We start from the raw sequence: 22,214 nt of genomic DNA on the forward strand, positions 1-22,214 counted from the left end.
GCTGAGAGATGAGCCAGCAAAGCGGGAGGCTCCAGGAAAAGGCCTGAGCCTGCCGAAGGCCCGTGAAGGCCGCTGTCAGGCCGACCGCGGTGGCCCGGACGACGTTTGGGCGTTTGTGGAGACTGACGGCCGGCCTCGGCCCGGGCCGCTTACTAGGTGAGTAGCCTTTGAGCTGAGCTCGTCCCCTCCCTGGGCCTCGATTCCCTCCACTGTAAAAGGATCCGGTTGGATTCAGGGCCGCCCGAGGAGCTGGGAACTCTGATTGTGTGAAAGCGCAGCCTCCTTGCAGGAAACAAAGTACTTTCTGAACGACTGAATGCCAAATATTTCCATAGTGACAATTTCTCCTCAGCAGCAGCTTTTGGATCAAGGCAATACTTTCAGGGGAGGGAGGGGCCAGCTTAGGTGGCGGGTGGCATAGAGCGCCGGGCCTGGAGTCAGAAATTTGGTCATTTTGCAGTAGTGTCGGGGAAGACCCGAGTTCAAATTCAGCTTCAGCCATTTACTGGTAAATAAATGGACTGGATAAGTCCGGCTAAGTCAGTCAGTTAACCTCTGCCTGTCTGCCTCAGTTTCCTGAATTATGAAATAGAAATAATAATAATAGCATTTACCTTCCAGGGATACTATGAGGATCAAATATGTATATATTGTAAAGGGCCGACACACATACAGAAAACTACACACGTGCTTGTTCTAGCCATAATAAATACTTGTGTACGTTTTAAAGTTCTTCAGTCCAGATGGCCACATTCCATCTTTATTTTTTTCTACACACTCCCTCTTGAAAATCACAGCAATTTGCTAATTATTAAGCCATAAAAAAAAGAAAGACTTCATTTATAACAGGAGCTTCCAGCACTAGAGTCGTATCTTCAATTCACGTAAAAGTTGTTTTCCTGAATATTGAGTAATGCCAAGTAAGTCACAACGGACCAAGAAACTGTGTGTGTGTGTGTGTGTGTGTGTTGGGAAATGAGAAATGAGTCTGGCCAGTGAAGGTTGCTGCTATGAACCATTTCCTTTTACGATAGTGGTTTTGTTCTTGCTGTGTATGAGTAAGATCATTAGATTCAGTTCCCCTTCTCCCCCCCCCTCCCCAAGTAAAAAATGGTAATAGATAAATGATATCCACATGAAAGTTGGTGTGGAATGGTTTTAGTGCAAAAACTGAGATTTAGAATCTTTCTGGATTTTGTTTTCACTCCTGTGAATTGATTTAGACTATCGAACCAAAACTCATGCCATTCCATCACCCAGAAACATATGGTTAAAAAAAAAAAGATTGATGTGGGGGAGGGCTTTTCAGAAATTAGAAGTGGAGAGACTGAATTTCTTGGCTTTGTTTAACCTCAACCGAGATGACTCAAAATAATTCTGGTAGTCCAGGAATCTGAGACCATTTATCATTTGGAACAAGAAAAAAAGGAAAACATTTATTAAAAAAAAAAACATTATGGAATGTCGTTTTTGAATTAAAAAAAATTAGACACTTGGAGACTTCACTCCTTCTGAAAGGAAATGGACAGCACCAACAGTGTAGCTGGAAGTAAACTTTAGGCAGCATGGTACAGTGGAAAAATCATTAGACTTGGCATCAGGACCCAGGTTCAAATTTTTACTTAGTCACCTATCTCCCCATGTAACCTTAGAAAAATCACAACCTCTCTGTACCGCAGTTTCCCCATCTGTAAAATGAGGTTCCAGATGATATCCGAAGTATCTTCCAATTTTGAACCTGTGTTTCTGAACAAAATTTTCCCAAGAGGACCGCTTATCCTCAGTTGGTATTTGCAAAGCAGATTTTCTATGTTGGTCATGATTTGCTTGTGTGGTATTTAGAGGAATGGAGAGAGAAAACAGGAGTGGTGAGCAGAAGCTGCTTACACCCTTGCTGAGATTCCTGTCTCACCTCTGCTACTTTTTCTAGTTTTCCCCACACAGACCAGAACTGGGGCATACTGTCCCATCTCAGTGATTAACTCTTTGAGAGCTCAACAATTGGTGTACTTAAAGTTTAGAGCAAGAGATTTTAACTTGGGGGTCTTTTGACTTTCAAGAAACAAAATTTTGATATCTTTCTCAAAATAATTTGTTTCCTTTATAATCTTACATGTTTTGTGTTTTCAAAACCGTGACTTGGAGAAGGGGTTCAGAGTTTTCACCAGATTACCAAACAGGTCCAAACACAGAAAGTTTGTGAAGAAGTTCTAGTTTAGAAAGTTTGATTGAAATAAGTTTTCTATATACATACTGTCAATCTCTAGCCAGACTGTAAAGACTTTTCATGGAAGGAGCAGAATCCTAAACTATGGATGGCACTGAAACTTTTTTTAGATCTTTATTAATATCTTTTTGGGGGGTTTATATCACCCTCAATTTTGAAACATCAATTGGCTTTTTACAAAAACCATATTTATGTCAAAGATATAGTAAGAACAGATATTTCTCCCCAAGATGTTACAAGCATCATTGGAGGTACTCTCGGTCTGTCCCCCTCTGTTTCTGGAAGGAGTGAGCTTGATTTAGCTCCATTTTCACATAGCATTGGGACTTCCAAGTTCTCCAGATGCTGGCTGAGTTGTCACTTCAACTTCTATGGCTAGGAGTCCAGGAGATCATTCTGGAAAGTTCTTGGGGGCCTCAGTTCTGGGTTGTTTACAGAACCTGCCTGAGCTCTGACTCCCAGATTCTCAAGCCAGTGAAAAAGTCTCATTTACCACCTGATCGGAGCTAATTACAGAATGTCTACACCTGCTCCACAGTCCCTCCTGACTCCACCTTATCCAGAATCTCCTGGAAATTCGAAAGATGTCATCCAAGGCACTCTATACGTGTGCCCAAACCCCATTACACAAAGTTGAACGAAAAACTCCCTGTCCTCAAGGACTGTTCATTCTGATAAAGGGGGAGAAGACATACTTGAGGGATTTTTAATTTCTACCATTGGCTGTGGTAGGAGCAGCTTGGGAGAGAGGACTGGCAGAGCAAGTGCTGAGGGGGGTGTCCTTCTCTCCCAACCATCAATGCTGTTTTCTTATTTTTAATTCTCCTCATCTCTTCCACTCATACCACTTTGATAAATATGGGCTCAGCAGCCACAGTCAGAGATGGCAGAGCTTATCATCTGCCATGCCGCTGTGTCCTAAGTTTATCTGGGTCTTACCATTTTCTCTGTTGCTGTCCCTTGCCTTGTCACTTGCACTCTTAGGACTTCTAGGCCTTTCTATTAGTCCTACGACTGAACCAAATTATTTTTGTTGTCTCCTCCAAGTAGAGTGAGAACCCCTTGAGCGCTTGGATCATCTTAATTTTCTGCTTGGGATCTTCAGTACTTAGTTCAGTGCTAGGCACAGAATAAGCACATAATAAATACTTTTTCAGTCATTCTCTCTACTGATAGAGATCATAACCTGGCCATAATCTAATACCTGTTCTTTGAGAGTTGCTATATCCATAAAGTTAGCCATCCTCCCTTAATGAAGAGGAGTCAACACTGAAGGTTGAGTTGGATTTTGGATTGCAGTGGGTAAGGAACTGTTCCACAGAGGTGGAAAACGTGGGATGAGTAGTTTGATTCGGCTAAAGTTTGTTGGCATCTATTGGAGGAGGAGTGGGAAAATAAGGCTGAAAAGATTATTTGACTCTGTGTCATGGAGGTCTATGAATGTCAACATTAGGAGATTGGAGTTTCCAAGAGACACAGGTGAGAGTGGGGAGACTTAGAAGACTTTGGATGGGGGAATGGCCTGCCCAGAGTTCTTCATATTATTTTCTTTTTATAACAGATATCTTTATTGTTGAAGTCACCAACTTCATTACAGGCAACCCCGTTTGAATTCTTTCTTTTTTTTCTTCAATTCTTTATTGTAACCTCACTTCAAATAAGTTATCAGTAAGTTACCGAGTTAATTGCCAAGTATTATCAATCTTACATAGCTTAGAATCTCTTCACTTCTTGTCTGGATCCTTACCATTTATTTAGTTTTTTATTTTCCCCCAGTTATAATTTAAAAAATTTCCACACACATTTTTAAAACTTTGAGTTCCAGACTCTCTTCCTCCTTCCATCCCCACCCTCCCCATTGAGAAGGCAAGTAATTCAATAGAGGTTATACATGTGTAGTCATGAAAAACATATTTGCATATTAATCATATTGTCAAAGGTTACAGACAGAAAAAAAATGCAATAAAAATAAAGAAAAAAATTTAAAAGTATGTTTCTGTCTGTATTCAGATACCACCAGTTCTTTCTCTGGGAATGGGATAGCAATTTTCATTCTAAGTCCTCGAGAGTTGTCTTAGATCATTGTATTACTGAGAATAGCTAAGTCATTCCCAGCTAACCACCTTATATTGCTGTTACTTTGTATACGGCATATGTCACTTTGTGTCAACTCATGGAAGTTTTTCCAGGTTTTTTTGAGAACATCCTGCTAATCATTTCTTATAGCACAGATCCATCCTAATCACATACCACTATTTATTCAGCCATTTCCCACTTGATGGACAGCCCCTCAATTTTCAACTTTGCCCTAGAAAAAAAGCTGTTATAAATATTTTTGTACATATAGGTACTTTTCCTTATTTTATATCTTTTTTGGGATATAGAACTAGTGGTGGGATTGCTAGGTCATAGAGTATCCATGGCTTTATAATCCTTTGGGTATAGTTCCAGATTGCTCTACAGAATGGTTGAATTAGGTTGAATTGAATGAATGCACCAACAATGCATTAATGTTTCATTTTCCCCCACGTCTCCTCCAACAGTTGTCATTTTCTTTTTTTGTCTTATTAGCTATGAGGTCTTTATGAGGTAGGTACCTCAGAATTGTTTTAATTTGCATTTCTTCAATCAATTGAGATTTAGGGCATTTTTTTATATGGCTATAGACAGCTTTGATTATTTCATCTGAAACTGTTCATATCTTTTGATCATTTATGAATTGAGTAATGGCTTTTTTTTTTTAAACAAATTTGACTCAGTTCTCTATATGTTTGAGAAATGAGGCCTTTATCAGAGAACCTTAGTACATAATTTTTTTTTTACAATGGCTGTTGCTAACTGTATTTTCCTTATTTATTCTACTCTTTCTTCTTTCATCTTGTCCCTCCTCAAAAGTGTTTTGCTTCTGATTATCCCCTCTTTCAATCTACCCTCCCTCTTTCCTGTAGGGTAAGATAGATTTCCGTACACAATTGAGTGTGCATGTTATTCCCTCTTTGAGCCAATTCTGATAAGAGTAGAGTTCACTCACTCCCCGTTCCCGCTTTCCCTCCCCTATACAAACTTCTCTTGCCTCTTTTACGTGAGATAATTTATCCCAATTTACTTCTCCCTTTCTCCCAGTACATTCCTTTCTCAAACCTTAATTTTAGACATCTTCACTTCACATTCAACTCACACAAATGCCCTCTATATACTCTCTCTCTCACTGCCCTAATAATGAGAAAATTCTTCGAGTTTAAATATCATCTTTCTCTGTAGGAATATAGACAGTTTAACCTTATTAAATCCAGTATGATTTCCCTTTCCTGTTTACCTTTTTATGCTTCTCTGGAGTCTTATATTTAGAAGTCAAATTTTCTATTCGGCTGTGGTCTTTTCATCAAGAAGGCTTGAAAATTCTCGATTTCATTGAATATCTATTTTTCTCCTTGAAGGATTGTGCTCAATTTTTCTGGATAGGTGATTCTTGGTTGGAATTCTAGCTCCTTTGTCTTCCAGAAGATCATATTCCACGCTCTCAGATTATTTAATGGAGAAGCTGCTAAATCTTGTGTTATCCTGGCTGTGACTCCATGACACTTGAAGTTTTTCTTTCTTGCTGCTTGCAATATTTTCTCTTCTACCTGGGAGCTCTGGAACTTGGCTGTAATATCTTTGGGATTTTGGGGATCTCTTTCAGGAGGTGATTGCTGTATTCTTCCAGTTTCCATTTTAACCTCTATCTCTGGAATTTCAGTTTTCCTAGATCATGGCTTTCAAGTAGTCCAGTAATTTTTAAATGATCTCTCCTGGAACTATTTTCCAGGTCATTTGTTTTCCCAATGAGATACTCCACATTATCTTCTATTTCTTCATTCTTTTGGTTTTGTTTTATTGTTTCTTGATTTCTTAAAGTTATTAGTGTCCAGATTTAGATGAGGACAACTAGTGATGGCCCTGGATACAGTGGAAGACCTTGGCGTTTTTAAGCTAAGGTCTTTAAGAAGTCTCATTTTGACTGAGACAATGCCCGTTCAGTGATTAAGGCTAGGTTTGAGTTGAAGCAAAGCCTTCAATGAAGGAAATCCCTCTGGATTTACTTTCTTATCTAATTCTCAATCTAATCTTCACTGCCAAGCCCTTTTCCTACTATCCTGATCTCAGCAGGATTCAACACATTCTCCAGCTAAGCCTCTGGTTTCACTTCCTATCCCTATCAGCACAACCAACCTTTTGCTTGTGTAGTGACTAAGTCATTAAGGGCCTCTTTGGCTTCAGGGAATTGTCCCTAAAAACCCAGAGCTTTATGGAGAGCCACTGAATACATTTCATGAGTCAATTTCCATTTTTTAATGTCAACAATCCAACTTTTCCAAGACCCCTAATGACAGTCAAGGAAAGTTCCCCTAAAGCACCGTTTCGGTCCCTGCAGGGACCTTCTCTGTTTGGCTGAGATGACTCACAATAGCTGAAGGGTGCCAGCCTTTCACCTTTTCCCCATTTCTATCTTGAAAACTATGAAGATACCACAGTACAAGATCCAATATATAAGCAGAGGAGAAATCAGTATAGAGATGGAAAAATAAGATGGAACGAAGGACCCAGAATGATATGGCTCTCCTCCTTGCCTCTGAGGTTCGGTGGACACGATTATAAGGGCACAGTTTTGTGACTTCTTCCAACAAGAATCTCTGGAACACAAACAGGATATTAAAGGTAATCTGAGTTGGGAACTTCTAGGGCAGAGATTGAGGGAATCGGGGATGGAAGAAAACAATCCAGATGATGCAGTCAGCCCTTAAGGAATATCTTTGAGATGCTGAGATAAGCCTATTTTCCCTTAATACTTTTCATGTTGCTCTGACCAAACAGGCAGTGCCCCTGAGAGGGTACCAAGCAGCAGGCTTCCCTGACTTATGATCTCTATTAGGCAACACTCTACTGCTGCTGCCCAAGGAAGCCCGTGCATTTTTCTTTAATCACCTCACCTCGATCAGCAGAGAGCACAAGTGTGCTTGGGTGGTAATGGCACTGGATTTAAAGTCAACTTCCAGTGTTCAAATCCTGGCTCTATCGCCTACAAATTGTGCTACTTTGGGCAAATAAAGTTAAGAAGGTTCTCTCAGGTTCAGTTTCCTGATGTGGAAAAGGAGGGGGTTGGATTAAATGATTTCCAAGGTTTCTTCCAGATCTAGGTTGAAAATCCTAAGAAGTAAAACATTTTTCACTTGGGAATCATGGCATCTTGGGGTATGCAGTGCTTAAGTAAATTAGAAGTCCGGGGTTTCACAATGCTTAATTAGCTTGGCACAGATTTAAAATATCAGTCAGATACTGCCTCTTTCAGTCATCTCCTCCAACTCCAACCAAGATGATCATTTATCCTTTAGTGCCAGTTCACCAAGCACTGCTGCAAGTCCAAGCTGATCTTGGTTTTTTTCCACTTCCTTGGTTTTTAGAGTAGGGTCCTTTTTTTTTTTTTTTTTTTTTTTTTTTTTTTTTTTTTTTTTTTTTTTGGTATGGGCCCCTGGACCACACCTTTCTTCTAGGAGCTACTGATCCTTAACTCATAGGCATGCAAATCATTTCACGTGCCACCTTTGGTATGTGTGCCACAGGTCATCAGTCTCTGCTCTACAGAGATGGTAAAGATATTTGTATTTCTTAAAGGTCTAAGTCTTTCTTAGTAAATGATATTCTGAACCACTAGATTAACATTACGATCCATTCATTAGATCAATCATTAAATTCGAGAGCTGAATTAGAGTTGTGTAAAATGGGGCCAACAGTCGCACCTACCCCTACAGGTTCGTTGTGAGGATGAAATGACATTTTATAGTGCTTTGTAAATATTATAGTGATATATAAATGCCAGCTAGGAATAGCAGTGTTATTATAATTGTTATAATTGTTGTTGTAGTCACAGGAGTTGAGGGGTATAAAGGAAGTGAAAGATAATCTAGAGACCCCCTCTTTTTTTTTGATGTTATGTATCTCTTTGGAAATATACTAAAGCCCATGGTCCCTTTCTTAGACTAATGCTAATTTTTAAATACTTATGACACAATAAAGATGACTTAGAGGAAAGTAATTCTATTGAAATACAGCTATATGGTTTTTCCATTCAAGCTTATTGAAAGTCTATTCATACCTGTTATTGGCCAATCAATGGGAGTCAGAGTCGTTTACTGGCTAGATTTCAAAGCCTTTACTCCGCTGCCCGGACTCTATGCCAGTTTTGTTGTGCCTCACACAGGGCATGTCGCTTTGATTCTCTGCTTCTTGGAATTCTTGATGTCCTTTGAGGCTCAGCTCAAGTAACACATTTAATATGAGGCTTTTCCTGATCGATCCTTTTCATTTCTTTCTATACGCTTCACTCTGCATCAGATGATCCAAGCCTTCTCAAGTTTCTCTGTCACTATCTTTTTCAGGATTTCATACAGCACATTAGTATTACGCTGCATTCATGTACCACAATTGGTTAAACCAATTGACGGACACCTCTTTTAGTTTTAAGTTCTTTGCAAATAAAAAGAGCTGTTATAAATATTTTTGTACATATGGACTTTTACCTTTGATTGCTTTTTTCTATGAGCCTGCAGAATTCTCCTGATCTACCAGCCTAAATAACCCTTTGAAACGGGAAAAGTAGGTTAGTTTGCATGCCATGTTATTGATGAAGCCATATTGGCTCTTTGTGATGCTCACTTCTTTCTTTTAATGTTCACTGGTTATCATCTAGAATTTTGCAAAGAATAGAAGTAAAACTCATTTACTTATGTAGTTTATAGACTCTATTCTCTGCTTTTTAAAAAATTTGGAACATTTGGTCCTCTCTTGTCTGCACAGTCTTTCAGAGATGACTGATACTGGCTCAGAAATTACATTAACCATTTTTAGTAACCTGGGAGGTAGTTCAAATATGAGTTGAGTAGCTCCTCTTCCTTCCCTTCCAACCTATCGTTTGAAGCTTTGCTGTCATCTTTTTTTTTATTTTCCTCTTCCCTCAATAAACCTAAAAAATATGCCCCTTCTCTTTTTTTCTGTTCTAAAAGGGAAGTTAGATTTGGAAACTAAAGGTCATTGGTAACTTTTAAAAGAGTATATTTCATGGAATGATTGGGATAGAAGGCCAGTTTCAAGGTGCAAAGAAGTAAATAAGTAGTAAGGCGGTAGAACCAGGGAACACTCCACTTTTGTGAAGTCTGGCAGTGAAAGAATAAAAAAAGACAAGATGGTCCATTGAGTGATGAGCATATCACAGGATAAATTTTTTTACAATGAGAGGATTGATCATGTTTGTACGCTGAGGAAAAGGAACCCTTAGAGTGTGATAGATTGTAGGCCCTTCTAAAACTCCACCCCTAGAGCAAGAGTTGGCAAACTTTCTTTAAAGGTCCAATGAATAACCTGTCATTTGTTAACTATAATTCTTGCTTCAGATGTGTGCTGAGGCAAAATCAAGTATATTCTGAAAGTACAAAAAAGAAAATATATTTCTACACATTTTCATTCGTGAAATTTAAAAAAACGATAGTGTACTGAAAATAATAATTTTCTGTAATAAGATATACAGAGTTCTTTTGGGGCAATACTATTTCATTTAATTGGGTTCAGAGTCAGTGATCCCTATCACCAAAATCTGTTGCAAATATTCAGCTGTTTATGCTTACCTGTAACGAGGTTTTATATATTTCATCTTTAAAACGTGTTTTCACATAGATCAGTATTTCACTGTTATCCGTCCATGAGCATTAGTTAATGGTTTTAACAGATTTATTTCTATGGATGCTTTCTTCAGCTGCTACAATCAAACACGATTTAATGAAGTCACCATTGGTAAATGGCTTTCTTTGCTTGGCTAACAGATGAGCCACTTGGAAAATTACTTTGGTTGTAGCCTCATTTTTCATTTTGTATTTTTTGTCAGGAGATTCTTGTATGATAGGAGACACTGTCTTAATTTTCTAATTTTTCTATCTTGCTTTCCTATAAGTTGAGAATATTTTGATGAGGGCTTAGTCTAGTAATTTCAATATATCTGGAATTCTTTTAGCATAGCTACACTGTCATTATGTAATAAACGCGATGCTTTTCAACCTAATTCGATAATAAAACAATCCACACTCCACTGAGCCTTCAAGTCACACTAATGGAAGTCTGCTTTTTTGTTTTGAAACGATGTGTATGTGCCAGTAATTGACGATACAAAATAAAATGTTGTGGTATCTGAAATATCGCTCATGATGATGTTCTAACTGCATCCCTGTGATTTGTAGTGTGCCGAGAAGCAGTGTGAAGCACTGCTAGTGCCTTATGAGATCATGGTCTAAACCATTCAACTTAGCATCGGAATACCCAAACCATCCCAGATAATAGCCACATGAATGAGCCTGTCTGTGCTCCCATAAAACTTTATTTGTGATTCCTGACATCTGAATTTTATATCATTTTCACTTGTCATCAAACATTATTGTTCTGATTTTTTTCCAGTCATTCAAAGTGTAAAAACTCTTCTTAAATAGTTTGAGAGGAGAAAAAACCAGATGGCGGTTCTCAGAGCCTGTCCTGGAGTTCTTCTGACCATTGCTTTCCTGTTTCCAACCTCTAGCTTCACTTCAGAATATTACCTTTAGGCTTTTTTTCCCCTTCATTTCTAGAGAAGCAAGATCCTTCACTGTTTGGCTCTCAGACCCACCTCCTCCTGACTTCTGATCCCAATTGCTACCTTTGCAGCTACTTTTCTGATCAACTCAGTGTTTCCTACAACCCTGGAAATTCTATTATCCCTGCATTTCCCCAAAACCTTACTCTCAATCTTTTCTTTATTTTTTGTTAATTTAGCCCCTTTGCTCTTTCTTTTTATTCTCTGGAAAAGGGCTCTATCCCTCCCCAAAACTAACAGTCCCTCTTATTCCTCTTCTTCTAGTCTTTGCCTGATTTCTTGTTGAATTTAGTTTAATTCTGTAGCAAACATTTTGTGTGTGCTTGCACAGATGTTTATGCATATGCATATATTTAACTGTCATTAGTTTGATTCAGATGAAAATGAGGTTTATTTGTAGCCTCTGCCCTCCAGTTTTCCCTCTACAACTGTAAAGTCTCCCCCCCATGTACCCAGAGAATGGAAATAAAGTCCATTATCTTCTTTATCTCTCTTTGTTTCTCTCTCTGTATGTCTGTCTGTCTTTTTCTCTGTATCTCTGTCTCTCTCTGTCTTTTTCTCTCCCTTCCTTCCTCCCTCCTTCCCTTCCTCCCTCTCTTTCCACCCCCTCCCTATACCTCTCCCCTTCCCCCTCCCCTTCCTTTTCTCTGGCCCCCCCCTCCCTCTCGCCCCCCCTCTTGCCCCCCCCTTCCCTCTCACCCCCCCCTTCCCTCTCGCCCCCTCCCTCCCTCTCGCCCCCTCCCTCCCTCTCGCCCCCTCCCTCCCTCTCGCCCCCCTCCTCCTCTCCCCCTCTCCCCCTCCCCCTCCCTCTCGCCCCCCCTCCCTCCCCCCCTTGCCCCCCCTCTCGCTCCCCCTCCCTCCCTCTCGCCCCTTCTCTCTTTGTAACTCTCTCTCTTAGACACACACACACACACCCTTACCCCTCCCTCTCCCCTTTATTTTTCTTGAGGTTTTTTTTTTTTTTTTTTTTTAAATTAGGGCAGGAGAACTATGTTTTCTTTCACAACATGACTTTTATGGAAATGTTACGCTTAACTTCACATGTGGTTTTTTAATGGGGGCTGGGGTGGGAAAAAGAAAGAGTATCTGGAACTTAAAACAGATGTAAAATTGTTTTAAATGTAACTGGGGGAAAATAAAAAATTCAATAATAATTTTTTATTTTTCAAAATACATGCAAAGATAGTTTTAAACATTCTCTCTTGCAAAATCTTGTTTTCCATATTTTTCTCCCCTCTCCCCACCCTCCTCCCCTAAAAAGCAAGCAATCCATGCTCTAAACATGTGTAGTTCTTCTAAACTTATTTCCACATTTCTCATGCTGCACAAGAAAAATCAGATTAAAAAAGGAAAAACATGAGAGGGAAAAAAAACGAGCAAGGAAGCACTGACAAAAAGGTGGAAATACCATGTTGTGGTCAGTTCCCACAGTCCTGTCTCTGGCTGCAGATGGCTCTCTCCATTACAAGACCATTACAAGTGGTCTGAATCACCTCATTGTTGGTGAGAGCCAGGTCCATCAGAATTGATCATCACATAATCTTGCTGTTACTGTGTACAATGATCTCCTGGTTCTGCTCATTTCACTCAGCATCAGTTCATGTAAGTCTCTCCAGGCCTTTCTGAAATCATCCTTCTGATCATTTCTTACAGAACTATAGCATTCATGTACTATAACTTATTTACCCATTCCCCAGCTGATGAGCAGCCACTCAGTTTCCAGTTTCTTGCCACTACAAAAAGGGCTGCCACAAACATCTTGGCACATGGAGGTCCTTTTCCCTTTTTTATGATCTCTTTGGGATACAGACCCCCTGCTGGATCAAAGGGTATATGCACGGCTTGACAGCCCTTTGAGCATAGTTCCAAAGTGTTCTCCAGAATGGCTGGATCAGTTCACAGATTCACCAACAATGTATCAGTGTCCCAGTTTCCCCACATCCCCTCCAACATTCATTATCTTTTCCTGTCATCTTAGCCAATGTGAGAGGTGTATAGTTGAGAGACACAATTAAGACAGAATTGTCTTCATTTGCAATTCTCTCTGATCAGTAGTGATTTAGAGCATTTTTTCATTTGACTAGAAATGGCTTTAATTTCTTTGTCTGAAAATTGTCTGTTCGTATCCTTTGACCATCAGATAAAAATATTTTTTAAAAAAGTATTTTGCTTCCTGCTGTCTACCCTTGACATGTATTAATCTTTTATCAAAAAGACAAATGCCTACTTGCTAAAACCTCAAATCGTTATGGGAGGCCTTATACAGAGTCTAAATTGTCAGTGTCTTTATCAAGCTTTGAGGTATGACCATAATGAGCTGGAATAAATGTGAATTAACATGCTCCTGGATGTGGCAGTAACATTCCTTTTTTCCCTTCTTCTCCCTCTTCCCCCCCCCCCCCCACCTCCCTACATTTTGCTAGGTTTCATCTCCCTTTTGCCTAGGTTCGCTTTCTGGTGTGGTCCTGTTAATGACAGCTTGAAGACGATGCTACTCGATTTAGATCTTGCCTCCTTCTGAAGGGTTCTCTTACTTTTTACTGTTCCTCTTCCCTTGTTCTCTTTTTTGCTCTCGCTGCTCCATTTGTTCTCTTTCCATTTTCTTTCATTTCTCCTTTATTGTCCATCAGTTTCAATTTCCTGTTTTTTCCTGTCCTTGATGGAGGTGATGTGGTATATTGTTGTTGTTCCCCCTTCATTCTGGAGGGAGGACTGTAGCGTCAGGGAGGTGATGCCATAGTTAGACATGCGACCAGATGGATTTTAATGAGGGAAGACTGGACAAGGTCACCTGCCTCACTTTCTCATAGAGAGCTTGTTTCAGAGCCCAAAAGATCTTGATTCGGGACCTGGCTGGATGACTTATCCTGTGTTCTAGGCAACCCCCTAAGACAATTGCAGAGATGGTACCAATCTTCATTGAGAGAAGGCAGTTGATTCATCTAAAAGTTCTCATCAGCAAAATCACAGATCTCATCACCTTTTCTAAGTTTCTAACCCCTGTTCAAGTAACAATAAACCAGCCTTGGAGATTTGTGGAAGGATGGTGGCGTCAGTGGTAGGTTAGGCAACTGAGGCCATTTGTCTAATAATTCCCACCCTAGGGTGACCCGGAAGCCCTTGGAAGTGCCTTAATCTTCTTGGACTTCAGTTGCTTCAACTGTGAAATGGAGAAAATTAACTAGATCCCTCAAGTCCCTTCCAGCTTCGTTTTCTGATAATTACATGGTATAGTGATGGGGAATGTAGTCTGGCATGAGTTGTAGACTTCTTTCTACTTCTTTCATAGTCAATTCAGCAAGCACTTATTCAGACCTAAATCATATAGGTACCTATATGTGCCTGGGATGCTATCCAGGAAACCAAAAGGAAATGGCTCCAGCTCTCCAGGAGCTTATATCTAACCAGTCACTGTTTAGAACTGGACACTGTCTCCACTGTAAAATTGGCACCTGTAGTGATGCCAACTGCTGTTGAGTTTGAATGCCTTGTACCTACCTGCCAAACTAGACCAGATCTTGGGCTTTCTGTTTGAAGAAACTGATGAGACCACAGAATGGTGGAATACGTGAAGTGTTAGTAGTACATGTTCAAGCCAGAGCCTGGAAAGAGGAACCACTTGTGGTAAAACATATTGTGGTCCGAGAAAAATCTTGTCATCGTTGTTACGACACCTTTCCGAGCTAAATTTAGTAAAATGTGTATTTGCCCACGACTCTCCCAGCAATGGACGCGCCTGTTTGTGAAAGGTTTAGGATGTCCACATCCAGCGCTTGCTCCTTCTGCTCTTAGCTTTTGGCATGAAATACGTTTGATGATTCCAGTTGTTTTCTGCCTCTGCTTTTCTTCCATTCCTTGACATATCATCTTCGTCCCAATTGATCACAGGTTATCACCAGAGCTTTGCCATATGTCAGAGTTTGGGGCACTTTTCTGGCTTTTGGTGACTTTCAAATTGGTTGCAGCTGTTAGCTAGATTTCTATTGTGGCTCATTCCTGCATGTCAGTCAGTAGTTGTAGTTTATTGATATGTAAAGATAAAGTACAAAACTTCATTTAAAAGTCTCCACTTTTGGTCTCTGTAGCAATAACATTCATTTATCAGTATTTGTAAAAACATTTGATTAATGTGTTATATTACCCCATTGTTGCTCGTATTTGAAGAAGATGCATGCGCTGTCCTAGGGTCAAGAGATAGAAGAGATCTTTGAGGAAACTAAGACACAAAGAAGTTCAGTGACTTCCTGAGGTCTCAAAGCTATTCAGTGGAAGGACTAGGATTTGGATTCGGTTCTGTGCTGTGCCATGCTACTATTAGCATTGTGGCTTTTCAGGTCCACACATGGAAAAATGGCCCAAGTCTATACTAGGTAGTCTTGAGGGGAAGGAATCAGATAGTTGAGAAAGACACAGAAATAGGAAAGGGGGCTGGTACTAGGGACATGGAGAGAGGTGAGAGGCTTTCTGGCATAGGCTGGTCAATCACTTGTTGGAGATGCTATAACAATGATTCCTCTTCAAAAATGGTTTGTTAGTGTATTAGTGTGAAGAAACAGGACTCGGGATAGCTGCGGTGAGCTAGTGCATCTGGTCACAGCACTTGGGAGTTCCGAGTACCTTCTTGAGGAACTTAGCAATAGCTGGTTCTGTACTACTTGCTCACTTTTATTTTCAAAGTTCAGCATCTATTTTTTAAATAAATGTTCATCTTTAGGAAAAGATAACAATGAATGTTGGACGGTTTGTGGGGAAACTGGGACACTAATAAATTGTTGGCAAAGTTGTGAAATGATCCAATCGTTCTGGAGAGCCATTGGAGCTATGCCCAAAGGGCTATCAAACTGTGCATACTCTTTGATCCCGCGGTGTCACTACTGGATCCTAAAGAGATCATAAAAGGACCCATATGTGCACAAGTGTTTGTGACAGCCCTTTTTGTAGTGGCTAGAAACTGGATACTGAGTGGCTGCCCATCTGTTGGAGAATGGCTGAATAAATTATGGTATATAAATGTGATGGAATAAATATTATTGTTGTATAAGAAACAATCAGCAGGATGATTTCAGAGAGGCCTGGAGAGACTTATAGGAACTGATGCTGAGTGAAATGGGCAGAACCAGGAGAATGTTTTACACAGTGACACCAAGATTCGGTGATGATCAGTGCCTGTGATGGACTTGGCTCTTATCAGCAATGCGGCAATTCAAGACAATTCAAACAGATTTGGTGTGGAAAATGCCATCCACATGCAGATGGAGAACTGTGAAGACTGAATGTGGATTGAAGCATAGTACTTTCACCTTTTTTGTTTGCTTGCTTGCTTGTGTTTTTTTTTTTATTTCTCTTGGTTTTCTCCCTTTGGTTTTGATTTTTCTTATATGACACGATCAATATGGAAATATGATTAAAAGGATTACAGATTGCTTGCTGTCCTGGGGAGTGGAGAGGTGAGGGAGGAAGAAAAATCTGGAATACAAAGTCTTACAAAAATGAATGTTGAAAAATATTTTACCATGTATTGAGGAAAAATATAACATTATTGAGAAAAAAATGTTCATCTTTGAGATTTCTCTAGTTTTTTTCCCTAGGTATATAAAAGAATGGTTTAAGTTTAGAAATCCACTCCCCTGTTTTGCACCTTTACAACCCCCCCATCCCAGAAACTCCCAGATTTGGTGTGACTACTATTGGCAGGGCAACAACTATTTGAAACATGGCTTAAATCCCTCCTCTTAAATTGTCTTTTTATTTCTAGGTATATCAGAGACATAAAAATCCGGTAGCAGAAGCATTTAATTATGTCATAATACATCAAAAAATTAATCAAGCATTGACACATTTTCTGCATCCATACATGGAGGCGTGTAAATCTGTATCTTCAAGGGAGTTATGTTTTCACTTCCCTTCACTTCCCTGAATAATAGGAAGACACCCTCTCCTTGCACTTACACAATTGGGGGTGTGTGTGGATAATGTGCAGTGTAGTCTCCTTATCTTTCCTTGGCTTTGTAGTTATCATCATGATGTAAGTAGAACAATAAAATTTAGGTTTCAATGACAATGATCCAACAGTGATCTTCTCTTAATTTCCTCTGAGTGAAGCTGCTATTTTTCTTTTCTCATCCACTTGTCCTTGTAGCTCTTACTTTTCCATCTCCCACCTTCTAGAGCCTCTATACCAATCAGTGTTCCCACCAACTGAGATTACTATGCTGTGGGCTTATAAATAGCTCAAGTATAGCAGGAAATGACATTTTCTGAAGAAGTCCCTGACAGAGGTATCAGCCAAAATTTGCTAGATAGTTTTCAAATGAGTTCATCAGAGCTGAGGTCAGATTTGGTAAAAACACTAGAGTAATGATGAGAAATAAGATGGTGTGCAATTGAAACAACTTAGATTAGAACAATTTAAAGAAGCAATTGAAACTGGAAAACAAACGCAAATAACTTTAGAACTTAACTACAATAAATTTATCCAATGCAAATTAATTGCCGTGGCAAGGAGACCAAAAGAACTTCGAAAATGCTGTAGTCAGCAAATAGTTGACTTACTTGCCAAGAAGAACACAATGGTTGCCAAGACAATACTGGGTTGTAACATAAACTCATTTGTAAAATATTTCAAAGAAAGATGATGGACTGTGGTGAATAGCATTGCCTTGTAAAGCAGAGAGAAGCTATGAAGGGCAAAACATTCTTCCTTGGTACCTTATTCTGCTCTGCCTCTAACCCTGAGACTAGCCTGAGGTGTTTGTGTACCTAGAGCTATATTAAAACATTCCCATAAGGCATAAGATGCCTCAACCAAACACATTTATCGAGTGCCTATGTACCTCACAGTTTACTAGGCATGAAGGACACAAAGGCAAAAATAAAACATTCTCTACCCTTAGAGAGTTCACATTCTTTGAGGAGAAATACACATGAAAAGCATTTTATTAAAGAATTTCTTGTATGTGTGTGTTTTTAACATTCATTTAAAAAATTGAATTCAATGTTCTTTCCCTCACCAATTGAGAAAGCAAGCAATATGATAGCAGGTATATATGTGAAATTGTATAAAATATATGTCCGGGCTATGTTGCAAAAAAGCAAGAAAAATAATGAAAGTGAACCAAGTATGCTTCTGTACTCAGAAGTTCTGTACTCACTTTGAACTCAGAGTTTACCACTTGTGCATCCAGAGGTGGATGGCATTTTTTATCATGAGTCTTTTGGAATTGTATTGCATCGTCTTTCACAGTTGGTGGTGATTACAATATTGCTGTTACTATGTAGTGTTCTCCTTTATCTACTCACTTCACTTTGCACCAGTTCATGTATTTCCAAGTTTTTCCTGAATTCATTTCCCTAGTCATTTCTTTACAGCACAACCGTAGACCACGACTTGCTCAGCCATTTACCAATTGATGCATATCCCTTCAGTTGAAAGTTAAATGTTAAAAATATTTTTGTATATATAGGTCCTTTAACTTTTTCTTTGTTCCTTTTTATATCTTTTCCTTTTCTTTGATCCTTTTTGGGATACAGACCTAGTAGTGGTATTGCTGGGTCAGAGGGTATGTACACTGTTTTATATAGTATTTTGAGCATAATTCCAAATGGTTGAGCCAGTTTACAACTCCATCAAAAGTGTATCTATTTTTCCAGTCCTCTCCAGCATTTGTCATTTTCCTTTTCTGTCATGTTAGCCAAACTGATAGATGTGAGATGGTACCTTCGATTTGTTAATATGCAGTTCTCTAATCATTAGTGATTTAGAATATTTTAAAGTATATAAAATATAATTATAATTAAAATATAGCTTTGATTTATTCTTCTGAAACTGCCTGTTGATATCCTTTGACCTTTATCAATTGTGGGATGGCTCTTATTTTTTATAAATTTGGCTCAGTTTCCTATATATTTAGGAAATTAGACCTTTACCATAGAAACTTGCTCTAATTCTCCCCCCTCCTTTTTTCTGCTTTCCATGTAATTTTGACTGTATTATTTGGTCATAAATTCTTCCCTTATCCATATATATATATATATATATATATATATATATATATATATATATATATATATACATACATACAACAGGTACTTTTTCATATTTCCCTAATTTGCTTATGATATCAGCCTTTAAATCATGTACTCATTTAGACTTGATTTTGTTATGTGTTGTGAAATGTTGATCTATTTCAGTTTCTTTAAAATTTCTTTCTAGCTTTTCCTGCAATTTTTGGCACATAGTGAGTTTTTGACCCAGTAGCTGAGATTTTTGTGTTTATTGAACACTAGATTACTACAGTTGTTTATTGCATACCTATTTTTTTCTTCTTATTTACCATTCTGCTTCTTAGCTAATAGTAGATTGTTTTGATGATTACTGTTTTGTGATATAGTTTGAAATCTGGCACTGCTAGGCTGCCTTACTTAAATTTTTTTTTCATTGATTCTCTTGATATTCTTGACCATTTTCTTCCAGATAAATTTTATTATTTTTTCTAACCTGTAAAATAATCCTTTATTACTTTGACTGGTATTTTACTGAATAAAATTCATGTATGTGGAATTTTAATTTTTATTATATTGTGTCAACCTGTCCATGAGCAATTAATATTTCTCCACTTTAGATCTGTCTTTATTTGTGGGAAAAGTGTTTTCTAATTGTGTTTATATGGTTCCTGGATGTATCTTGGCAGGTAAACTCCCAAGTATTTGATACTGTCTGCAGTTACTTTAGATGAAATTTCTTTTTCTGGCTCTTTTTCCTGGGTTTTGTTGGTAGTACATAGAAATGTGATAATTTATGTGAATTTATTTTTTTGTCTCGCAGCTTGTTAAAATTGTTGACTGTTTCAACTAGTTGATTCTCTAGGGTTCCCCAAGTATACATTGTGTCATAAGCAAAGAGTTGATAGTTTTGTTTCCTCATTATCTATTCTCATTTCTCCTTATTCTTGTCTTATTCCTATATTAGCATTTCTAGTATAATATTCGATACTAGTTTTACAAACGTCCTTGTTTCTTATTAGATCTTTTTAGATCTTATTAGAAAAGCTTCTGCTTATTTCTGTTACAGATGATTTTTGCTGTTAGTTTTAGACACAAATCATTTTAAGAAAAGCTTTATTTATTCTATGCTTTTAAATGTTTTTTTTAATAGGAACAGGTGGTATATTTTGTAAAAAAAAATTTTTCTACATCTTTTGAAATAATCATTTGATTTTTATTGTTTTTATTATTGATACATTCAATTATGCTTATAGTTTTTCTAGTACTGAAAAGTCCTGCATTCTTGGTATAAATTCCACCTGATTACACAGTATATGATCTTTGTGATATAGAGCTATTATCTCCTTACTAATATTTCATTTAACATTTTTGTTTTAATATTCTTTGGGGGAAATTGGTCTTATAGTTTTCTTTCTCTGTTTTTCCTCTCCTTGGTTTTAGATATCAAAACCTTATCTATGTTGTAGAAGGAGTTTGATAGCATTCCTTTACCTAGTTTTTCAAATAATTTATATGGTATTGGAATGAATTGTTGTTTAAATGTTGGGTAGAATTTACTTGTGAATCCACCTGGTCTTAGGGATTTTTTTTCTTAGGAAATTCATTTATGGCTTGTTCAATTTCTTTTTCCAAGATAAGGTTACTTAAGTATTTTATGTTTTCTTCTGTTAATCTGGGGAATATTTATTCTTGTAAATATTCATTCATTTCAAGTAGATTGTCAGTTTTATTAGCATATAATTGTGCAGAATAGCTCCTAATAATTGCTTTGATTTTTGTCTTCACTGCTGGTCCATTCACTTTTTTCATTTTTGATACTAGTAATTTGGTTTCTTCTTTCTATTTTAGTTTATTTTTATTTTATTTTATTAACAAAACATATACATAGGTAATTTTTCAACATTGACCCTTGCAAAAACTTCTGTTCCAACTTTTCTCCTCCTTCCCTCCACCCCTTCCTCTAGATGGCAGGTAGTCTAATACATGTTAAATATGTTAAAGTATATCTTGCTGCATGAGAAAAATAGGATCTAGAAAGAAAGAAAGAAACCTGAGAAGGAAAACAAAAATGCAAGCAAACAATAACAGAAGGAGTGGAAATGCTATGTTGTGGTCCACACTCATTTTCCATAGTTCTCTCTCTGGGTTTAGCTGATTCTCTTCATTACTGAACAATTGGAACTGGTTTGAATCATCTCATTGTCGAAGAGAGCCACGTCCATCAGAGTTGATAATTTTGTATTATCTTGTTTTTGCCGTGTATAATGATTTCCTGGTTCTGTTCATTTCACTTAGCATCAATTCATGTAAGCCTCTCCAAGCCTCTCTGAAATCATCTTGCTGGTCATTTCTTTCAGAACAATACTATTCCATAACATCCACATACCACAGTTTATTCAGTCATTTTCCAATTGATGGGCATTTTTGCAAATGTGGGTCCCCTTCCCTTCTTTAAGATCTCTTTGGGATATAGGCCCAGTAGTACCACTGCTAGATCAAAGGGTATGCACAGTTTGATAACTTTTTGAGCATAGTTCTAAATTACTTTCCAGAAAGGTTGGATCCCTTCACAACTCCACCAACAATGCAGCAGTGTGTCCCAGTTTTTCCACATCCCCTCCAACATTCATCATTATGTTTTCCTGTCATCTTAGCCAATCTAACAGGTGTGTAGTGGTATCTCAGACTTGTCTTAATTTGCATTTCTCTGATTCATAATGACTTGGAGCATTTTTTCACATGGCTAGAAATAGTTTCCATTTCTTCATCTGAAAATTGATCATATGCTTTGACCATTTATCAGTTGGAGAATGGTTTGATTTCTTATAAATTAGAGTCAATTCTCTAATATTTTGGAAATGAGGCCTTTATCAGAACTTTTAAATATAAAAATGTTTTCCCAGTTTATTGCTTCCCTTCTAATCTTGTCTGCGTTAGTTTTGTTTGTACAAAACCTTTTTAACTTAAAATAATCAAAATTATCTATTTTATGATCAATAATGATTTCTAGTTCTTCTTTTGTCACAACTTCCTTCTTCCTCCATAGATCTGAGAAGTAAACTATCCTATGTTCTTGTAATTTATAATCTCATTCTTTATGTTTATATCATGAACCCATTTCGACCTTATCTTGGTATACGGTGTTAAGTGTGGGTCAGTGCCTAGTTTCTGCCCTACTAGTTTCCAATTTTCCCAGCAGTTTTTGTCAAATAGTGAATTCTTATCTCAAAAGCTGGGGTCATTGGGTTTGTCAAACTCTAGATTGCTATAGTTATTGACTATTTTGTCCTGTGAACCTAACCTATTCCACTGATCAATTAGTCCATTTCTTAG

Source organism: Sarcophilus harrisii, chromosome X (assembly GCF_902635505.1).
Source record: "Sarcophilus harrisii chromosome X, mSarHar1.11, whole genome shotgun sequence".
Lineage (NCBI taxonomy): Eukaryota > Metazoa > Chordata > Mammalia > Dasyuromorphia > Dasyuridae > Sarcophilus > Sarcophilus harrisii.